This window comes from Osmerus mordax, chromosome 15, assembly GCF_038355195.1.
Source record: "Osmerus mordax isolate fOsmMor3 chromosome 15, fOsmMor3.pri, whole genome shotgun sequence".
In the NCBI taxonomy this organism is placed as follows: domain Eukaryota; kingdom Metazoa; phylum Chordata; class Actinopteri; order Osmeriformes; family Osmeridae; genus Osmerus; species Osmerus mordax.
Genome location: NC_090064.1, coordinates 15,388,148 through 15,398,225, shown reverse-complemented (window position 1 = coordinate 15,398,225; position 10,078 = coordinate 15,388,148).

Sequence of the window (10,078 nt, the reverse complement as noted above, 5' to 3'; positions counted from 1 at the left end):
CTTTTACTCACACAAGACGTTAGTCTGTAATGGTCTATGAGTAAGTCCTCAGTCAGTGCATGGGATTTTGGGGTTTTCTTGTATATGGATCCAGCCCTCTTCAGTACATTAGCCAGAATCGTTTCAGTGTGTTTAAGCTGAGACATTACAGTCTGTAGAGATATGACATCACACTGTCAACTACGTTTCTCTCAAAATTACTGAGTATCGTCAGATGTTGATGCAAATACTGTTGACACAACCTATACTGCATATCGTCTTTAGGAGCCCTAGTTTGACTTTGTCTTACCTCACTGAGCATCTGCAGAGGATCACAAGGCACATTTTCAAAGAGATGCACACATCCTTGGGAGACATTATGGCTCTAAAAAGAACAACAAAATAATTAGCACTGTACCATGGGACACAATCACAGTAGTCCAGACAAGAGCTCAGCCACCTGACCCGGGGAGTCAGGTGGCTGAGCGGTGAGGGAATCAGGCTAGTAATCCGAAGGTTGCCAGTTCGATTCCCGGTCATGCAAACTGACGTTGTGTCCTTGGGCAAGGCACTTCACCCTACTTGCCTCAGGGGAATGTCCCTGTACTTACTGTAAGTCGCTCTGGATAAGAGTGTCTGCTAAATGACTAAATGTAAATGTAAGAGTTACAGCATGTGTGTTAAGATGGTGTGTCATGCAACAAACGTTATCTCCTGCTATGCAAAAATATTCATTCATTCAGATTCATATGTACTGTTTGTTTACCAAGTCGTTTAAGCTCTGCAGGATATGTGTCCATCGAATTAACTGCGAGCAGACTTCCTGGGCCTGAAGTGAACTCAGGACAGTTGCGATGAGGAAGACTTTCACCCAGAACATGATTGCTGAAAGAACAGACGCAAATATTATTTTGACATTCAGGGAACGAGCAAGGGGACAAGAAGTTAAGGATCTGACATGGGTTTCTTACCTTTCAGATGGTCCTTTCTCACCCGTGATGCACTCTGGATGGATGGATGGAAGGCTTGTCGATGTGTTCTGTGCTCATCCTTGCCCTCAGCTCGGTTACTTATAGCCGTCTGTGATGCTGCTTCTGAGACACCACACCTGTCTTACACAATGTGAAACTTTACCGCTGTACTTCACATTGTACTTATCACAGCAGAACATCAGGATGTTGCTTGGTTACAAACCTTGATGAGCAGGATCTCCCTCATTGGGTGTCCCGGCATCTTTTTGTTGTTGTTTCTATTTTAAGGTGTCATCAGGCATGTGTTTCCAGGCACATTTGGATTACTTGTGGTTCCACTGTCAAGACGACTTTGTCTTCATGTTTGGATCACTCCTTTTCAGCCCTTCCTCACAATGTGGAGGCAGCCCTTTCTGAGACTGAACAGTTGAGGAATATCAAAAGGGGTTATTTAAGGCTTGGCATGGTCATTATTCTCAGAATATGTACATGGATCCTTAAGTCTAATAGTGCATACAGGGGCACACAGTCAGGCCCACACTCAGGCGTGGGCCAAAGGGTACATATGTCATCTGTGGAGGGGGCCCATGCAAAGATCCAGAGGGGGGCCCATGCAAAGATCCAGAGGGGGGCCCATGCAAAGATCCAGAGGGGGGCCCATGTATATGGGGTTACAGTGCTATGTGAACTCATTGACCCAATTATGTTAGGTAAAGTTGCAGCCAAACTAGTCCTGGAAGAGGAAACACCTTCTTAAAACTCCAGGGCAACATCCATGCACACAGTAATGTTACTCCTGCAGGTGAAATGATACAAAGTGCATTTCATGATTCGTTATTAAATGTTGGTCTGAATGCACAGGTTGAACTTCAAAATGTGATATTTTACCCTTTGAATTGTTAAAGTATAAATATGTTGAAATTAGAACTCAACATAAACTCTCCATTGAGTTTTGTAGTTACAGATTATATAAAACGATCAAAACAGGTTTGAATGAAAGACTATTCTGCAATATGAACCTGCTCAAGTTCAAGTTTCCATTTCTGAGATAAAGGTTGTGAATATGTGTTACTGTCAGAAATGAAACCGGCAGATCAGTTGGTCTGTGTGGGTGTTTGGTCTTCTGCACAACTTAGGGAACCATGTTTGTGTGGGCCGACATCACACACACGTTTACCTGAAGTACACCAGCATGCCTCAACTTGTTTGCAAAGCGTGAGTGACATATTTCCCTGAAACTCTTCCTTATTATCTGTAAATGCTCTCTGAGAGCATCGGAGTTCGAGCCAACGTCTCACAAAGCTGTACTGAAACACATCAGAGCCAAGCACGTCTATATCATCTTTTACCTTTTCTCAAAATACTTACATTCTCAGTGACTCCAAGATGGCGCAGTGGAGTACGACTGCAGGCCACCGAGGAGATCAGCGTGTGTGCCAGGGAGATGGACGCTCCATTAGTCTCGATTTAATGTTGTCGAGAGGCCATCGTTCATTGTCGTCAGCGCTGTTTGCATTGTGGAGCAGAGAACACCTGCATATTAAAGTCGGGGGGGTCACCAGAGAAACCAAGGCTCAGCCCTCTTTCGTTCCACAACACTGGCTTACAGCTGCATCAGAGGCCAGTAATTGTATTGACAACACCAGAGGTAATCAATCCTGACAGGTTGTTGGAGAGCGGTATCTAGGTGTGATTATGCTTGCTTATTTCCATCATCCCTTCCCAAGCATCAGGCCTATTTTATGTGTGTCTGTTTTAAACAGTTTGATCGTGAGATCACATTGATTTGTGTGTTGAGACTAATATCAGACATGGATTTAATGATGTTTCTGGAGGACACTGAGACTGTTAAAGTTAGGCATGCCTCTTTCCTGTAAGAGGTGTGCCCATCCTACCTGAACTTAGGATATGTGGGAAATTGGTTTCACTCTCAGTCTGAAAGTGCGGAAAATGTGAAAAGCTCTTTTCCTATTTCAATATGTTAGCCAAGAACAACACATCAACACGCCTTCTTCTGTGTTTCCAAATGAATATATTATTATTAATAAAATGCTTAAGAAGAAAAATGCATCTAAAACAAGAAAGTTTTTCATATCTTGTTAATGATGAGAACAAACGTCTTATTTCCAAGAGCCTGAGTATCTTATTAGTTTGAGCTTTATTTTTAATGGACGAGGTGTAGCTTAGTGTAGGTAGCACAAGCCAGTTGCAACCAAGTCCCAAATTGATCCATTTCCTCAGTCTCAGTGGTCATTTGGCCAGATCTCTCCTGGGAGAATGTCTCCCAATCCATTAGATTACCAGTTTGCAAAGATGCGAAGGCCTGATGATAGAGTCTCGGCCCTGAGACACATTGGGGTCTTGAGGGAAATCACAGACGACTTACAGAGTAAAACATCAGGGTGATACTGGATTAATTACTAAATCATTGGCAAAGGTTGGTTCAGCTTTCATTATATGGAGGCATGGTCATGGATGTGTTTTCTCACAAACAGATGGACCTCAATTTAGTGTCCCAGGTCCCCTGAGAATGACTGGGCATCTCACCAGTCTACACCTCAGTGACTGACAGGCGACCCTCAAATGCTGACCACTCATGCTGCTCATTGTTATTCTTATTTTTATATATACTTTATATTTTAAATTGTTTTATTTTTAGTTTAGTTATTAGAAATTGTTAAACTTTTGTACTTTTACTAATTTAAGATCCGTATATGTTTAGTGTTTTGCACCTCCCTGCCACAGTAAATTCCGTGTTTGTATAACATACATGGCGAATAAACCGAATTCTGATCAGAATCAGAATGGGATTTATTCGCCATGAAAGTTTGCACAGACAAGGAATTTGCATACAATAAACATATAGGGACCTAAAATTTTAATATGTGGACTATCTATACTAAGGGTACATAAACTAGCAGTACTAAGTGGAATTAGAATTAAATAAAATATACAATAAAAAAAAAAGAGTGAGTCATAATGGTATACGAATATTGCTGTGTTGTTTTCTTTGCGCATATAAATGGGAGGGAATCAGGTGGCTGAGCGGTGAGGGTATCGGGCTAGTAATATGAAGGTTGCCAGTTCAATTCCCGATTGTCCTTGGGCAAGGCACTTCACCCTACTTGCCTTGGGGGGAATGTCCCTGTACTTACAGTAAGTCGCTCTGGATAAGGGCGTCTGCTAAATGTAAATGTAAATCCAGAGTAGTGACATAATCAGTAAAAGAAGAGACAGAAATCCTTGATGCTTCTTTTCATCCTTTTCCACAAGTTGGGAGGGGTGCTCTGAAATTGAAGGAAGCAAGCATCATCATTCAGGAATGTGTTTAAAGTTTGGTTTCATAATGAACACACCTGTCACAAGCTGTCATTCAAAGTGATGTCTCCCACTCAGGTTAATAGCTGTGGTTTCCTGTGTTTTTCCTTAACCCTTGTGTTATCTTCGGGTCATTCTGACCCATCAGTCATTGTGACCCACCGTCGTATTGCGACAACTTTACCGCATAAAAGTTAAGCATTTTCTTTTAACCGTCGGGCTGTCTCAGACCCCCCACATTGCGAATGTTAAAAGAAAATTATTTTTATTTGTTTTTGTATTGGGTAAAATTGGGTAAACACAACGATGGTTCGTTATGAACCTTTGGGTCATGTGACCCGAAGGCAGCACGAGGGTTAACCAGATGGGCAAGTAGAAATGGACAGAAATACATTCAGGAACCCCCTCAGAGGGCAGATCAGGAACAGAAACGACACGTCTGTGAAACCCGAAAAACCCAGTCTGGCTTCAAGGTGAGGTAGGAAACACAACAGTACCACTCCACCAATCACAGCGGGGTTCACAAAATTGTAATTTCCAGTTCTGCTAACAGTCACCAAGTGCACATGTCACGTGGTGACATCCAGAAGTTGCCTCTAACTGAATGTTAATTGAGGTCAAACCACATAATTTGAACTTTGCTGCCCAGCACCCACTGTTAGAGTACCTTGTAGCCACATGCTTGCTGGCTTGCCATGGCTAAGGAAAGAAGTGGATTTTTTTGTAAGTGAAAATGTGATTTGAATATGTTTATAAGGTATACTGTAAATACCCTGAAATTAAAGCTGAAAGTCTGCACTTAAAGCACATCTTGATTGTTTCATTTCAAATCCATTGTGGTGGTATACAGAGCCAAAATGATGAAAATTGTGTCAATGTCCAAATACTTATGGACCTAACTGTAGATAACCTGGGAACCTTGATTCTTTGTGAACTGATTTCCACGCACTCAGATTGCCACATGGGAACAAATAAGAACGCAGCAGATTCGCTGAACTGATTTTCTGGAGTCTTTGGTTGATGACTAATGCAATGCAGGGGAATAAAAGACAGCTTCGATGAGTCGTACGCACCCGTACTCACACAATCCCACACTCCCTTGATTGGGCTAATCATTCCATTGTCCCCCCAGTACTTTCAGTCTCTATCGTTTTACCGCTGGAAGGAAAGGACATTGCAGAAGAAAAAAACACGAGAACGCTGCATCTCCTCACTCCCTTTCTTCTCTCTCCTATATCGCATTTTTGCACCATTAGCTCTCCCTTTTTCCATAAAGCCCTTCTCACCATCCATCTAACTCACTTTAATGGCAGCCTCATAATTATTTAGATGATTATGTGTTGCAAGCCATTTAGCATGCTCAATGACACATGTGCCTAATTTATTTGCTGCTGCTACTCCTACGGAATAGGAGTAGAGGTTACTGCACAGCCACTGTGAAAATCTGGGCAGAGATTGTGTGATATATTGCTACTGTTGTTGTAATGTGTCTTATCACAAAGCTCATTTGATAGTGCCTTAAACTAGGACAGGCATTATTTTCCATTGCAGTTTTGTGTTGAGCTTGTGTTAATGGGGTGTGCCTTGGTTGAATAGTAAAGCCACATACCACCTTGCACCATTGAACAAGCTATTAAGCTATGATAATAGGAGTCATGTCGGTGGAACACAAATGTCTGATATTGTGGAAAACAGGCATCTTTCTTTGGAGGAAACATAGTTAGCACAGAACTGCTTGTGTATTCTTCACTGGTGAAACATGTAATGAATGTTGGGGAAGTAATGAAGTACAAATACTTTGTTACTGTACTTAAGTAGATTTTTCTGGTATCAGTACTTTAGTTCACTACATTTTTTGACAACTTTTTACTTTCCTTCATTTACACAAATATCTATACTTTCTACTTTTTACATATTTAAGCCAGGCTCGTTACTTTAGTTTTAATCTGTATTTGGCATGATCAATGTTATTTCATTGTCATTGAGCACCTTTTTTCATTTCCTGGCTATCACGCACAACAAACAATCGAGACTAATCTAGTCTATAAAGCTACAATGGAGCAAGGAAGAAGGCATGTTGTGTCGTGTTGTGTGTGAAAAAAAAAACGTTTTTGAAAAAAAACGTTTGGAAAAAAGGTTTCAGAAAAAAGATTCAAAAGAAACGTTTGAAAGGTTTCAAAAAGAATTTCGAAAAAAAGTAAAAAAACAAAACGTTTGCCTCATTGATGAGTACTTGACGAGTATCTGTACTTCTACTTGAGTGTAGGATGTGTGTACTTTTGCCATCTCTGGAGAAATTGTACAGCACGTTTTGAAGGTGTGATAGTAAAGGTATATTCTTGGTTGCACAGCAGTTTGAGAGTACATTTCACCACGATGAAAAGTGTTTAATTTACTTTACCACTAGAGGATGCTACAACCACACTGGAACTTGCTGCCTGAGTCTCCGACTTTAAACCTTGTAGATTGAAAATGTGATCTCTTTTTATATTTTAGGTATGATAAAAAATGCAAACTACGATAAAGAATGCTAACCGGATTTTCACTCTCAGTAAACATAATCATAAACATGTGATTTAAAGCTCATTCAAGTATCTGTACCACAAAATAAGTTCTCATATTTAGACAAATAATAAGTCACGCTTACCATTGTTCGTTTTCTAACTTAAATTTCAACATCTAATTACCGGAAAAGTGTAACTCCACCTGAAAACAACCCAAAGCCCTACATATTGTGTGTGTAAAATATTAAGAAGGCCTTGTTTGGTTACTCTGTGTACTGCTGGATGATATTGGCCACGATGGCAGATGAACGTGTCAGCATTACGACGCTAAGCGAGGCGAGGCGTTCTCTGTCCTGAAGTCTGTCACCGTGTTCTGGGACCTTCCCTGTCATCTCTAGCATCTGCTGTGACTTATGGGACAGGGTAGAAACTTCTGGAGTAATCAAAGTTCCCCTGTTGTCAGCACCTGGTGTTCTTGTCTACTCTACTGTGTGTCTCTAGAACAACATGTCATATTCACATAAAAATAAAAAATAAACTTGAAAATAAACAGCACACAGATAAATTGTTAAAAGGAATTTTCAGCAATGATTGTGTCTGCAGGTATAGTGATATCAGGTGTGAAAATAGCAATGAGGGAACGTATTAAACTATTAGATAATGCCTACCTTTCTCAATCATTTACAAATAAGACATGAACAGGTTTGAACTATTCACCCGTTTAGCATCTTAGAAATACATATTATTTTATTCCTCCGCTCCACCCTCACAGTTCAAACATCAGAACAGAACTAATAAAATATCTGAGATCAGGAACATGACCAGAGGTCCTTCAAGAGAATACACCTCCAAATCTGTGATCTCTACAGGGTGGCTTCCAGTGTGTAGTTCTCTTCAAAGTGAATTTGAATTGCTTATTTGTCTGTGGGAACCTACCAAGTACCATTTCCTCCATGGCTGGTTCTGAAAGTTCAGTTAAGTTTGAATATCTGAAGCCCAGGTGCCGATTCCCCCGACAGCACTCCAAAATAGAACATACATGGTAGGTGTGGATGTTTCATTAAATGACAGGAAGCCTCACCCTTCACTTTAAACCCCCACTCTTTAGAGTACTGACAGCATTCAGCATTGGTTACATTTACATTACATTTAGTCATTTAGCAGACGCTCTTATCCAGAGCGACTTACAGTAAGTACAGGGACATTCCCCCCGAGGCAAGTAGGGTGAAGTGCCTTGCCCAAGGACACGTCATTTGGCATAGCCGGGAATCGAACTGGCAACCTTCTGATTACTAGCCCGCTTCCCTAACCGCTCAGCCACCTGACACCCTGGTTGCCAGGAGACTTTACCCACATGAGCTATGTGTAACACCAGTGTTCCACTTCAATTAGCCAAGTTATTTCCAGACTTCAATGATAGTGTAGGGTGAATGTATTAGCTGGTACCTTGTTTATTCTGATAGGGCGATGGCACTCCATTAATTAGGTTAAATGATGATTGAAAGTTGTTTCATTCCAGTGCTTATGAATGAGTTTAGTTTACTGATTGAAGTCCCTAAATCAGGAAATTAGTCATCCAATCAACAGCTGATTCTACCGCAGTCAGATACCACATCATCCTGTCACAGAATCTTCTGAGAGGATGTTACAGTTACTACAGTTAGTTGGGGTATTTAACACTTCATGCAGCAGTTTGCATTTGCACCTTACGTATTTCTTTTAAGTCAAGCACTGAGAAGTTCACATTGTCTCTGATTGATTTGGTCACCACTCGAGACCCAGTTCTGGAATGTAAAATGAAAGCATACCGAGATAAGTGCGGTTTGTTTTCACTAGCTCTCGTTATACTTCGCTGGTCCTTTAGTCTTCTCAGCTGTATGGACAAGACCTGTTCCTCCCTCCACTCCTCAGCCTTCACAACGGGGTTCAAGTTTCAGCCTGCTAATTCTTTTGAACTTGTGCTCTCAAGTGGACTCACTATACCTCACAGATTGACTTGCCAACCGGGGTAAGAAGCCCTCAATCACCATGTCAGTCTCTGTTATGCAAATGTGGATCGCCAGCCAGGCTGCGTTTCTCAACTTTGACCTTACTTCTTCGATACTCACGTCTTGCTTCCACAAGACTTGGAAGGAGAATGGCAAAGATTTTACTCACTCCAACCAACCTGTAAAGGAATAAAAAGAAAACCCCTGATTACGTGACAGGGTGCAAGTAGGGCATGGTTGGAGTTACAGAGTTCCTAAACCTGAATTGACAGGAGGGGGTGACCTCAATCCATTACTGCTGATGAACAGACTGATTTCTATTAAACTGCAGCGTCTAGATCTTGATCTGCTGCAAGGAGGTAGAGGAGGGGGTGAGTTTTACTTGAAGGAGAGAGGGATTGAAAGGAAAAGAGAGTGAAAAAGAGAGAGAATGAGAAAGAGAGACAGAGAAAGAGAGAGAGACTGCTGCCGCCAAACTTTTATGACGCAGGCTGTCTGCTTAATGGCCTGGAAGATTCTTTCCATTTAGGGCCATGCGGAAATAAAAGGTATCGAGATAGCGCTCAGAAAAATGGCTGCTCCCAGTTAAATCCTTGAGCGAATTTGAAATCGGTAATGATAAACACCTTCATTGATCTTGGGAGGGCCCCATCAGCGCCCCGTGCTCTGCGTTCCCCTTGAACGAGACGCCTCCGTCAGATACACGAGGGGAACAAAGAGGGTTGAATGACGTTAGTGCTAAATTACTGTCTTTCTTGTTTGGTTAAACCAGGGTAAACTTTCTCCTCATTGACAGGACCAAGAGAGAAAACACATTACGCTGGCTGTTGTAAAACCATCCCGACAAATTCTGCGCAGTACTGAAATAAACAAGAGTCAATTGATATTGAGTTCAGATCTTGATAGTCAAATTGGTACTGACAAGGAAACATAATGTTAAAAACACAACTGTCAACGACATTTGTAACAAAACATGTTTACGAAAAAAGTCCAAAGCAATCTACAAAAGACGACACCATGTCCATCAAAGCAGAGGAGACATACTGTAAGCAGCTCACTAGGATAAAACCAAACAGCTGACAGACAACATAACAGATAGCGTAAAAACAGAAAGATTAATCAGACTGACATTTGACTCCCAGCCTTTCCCTGTTTGGCAGAGTGAGCTCTAACATATGAGGGGACTAGCAACCCAGGGAGCTCCAGCAGCCAACAGGACACAGGAAGCCCAGAGAGGAAGGACCCGGGGGGGGGGTGGATGGTGGGATGTAGGCCCGATGCCGGAGCTTAGGGATAGAGGAATGATTGAATAAAACAA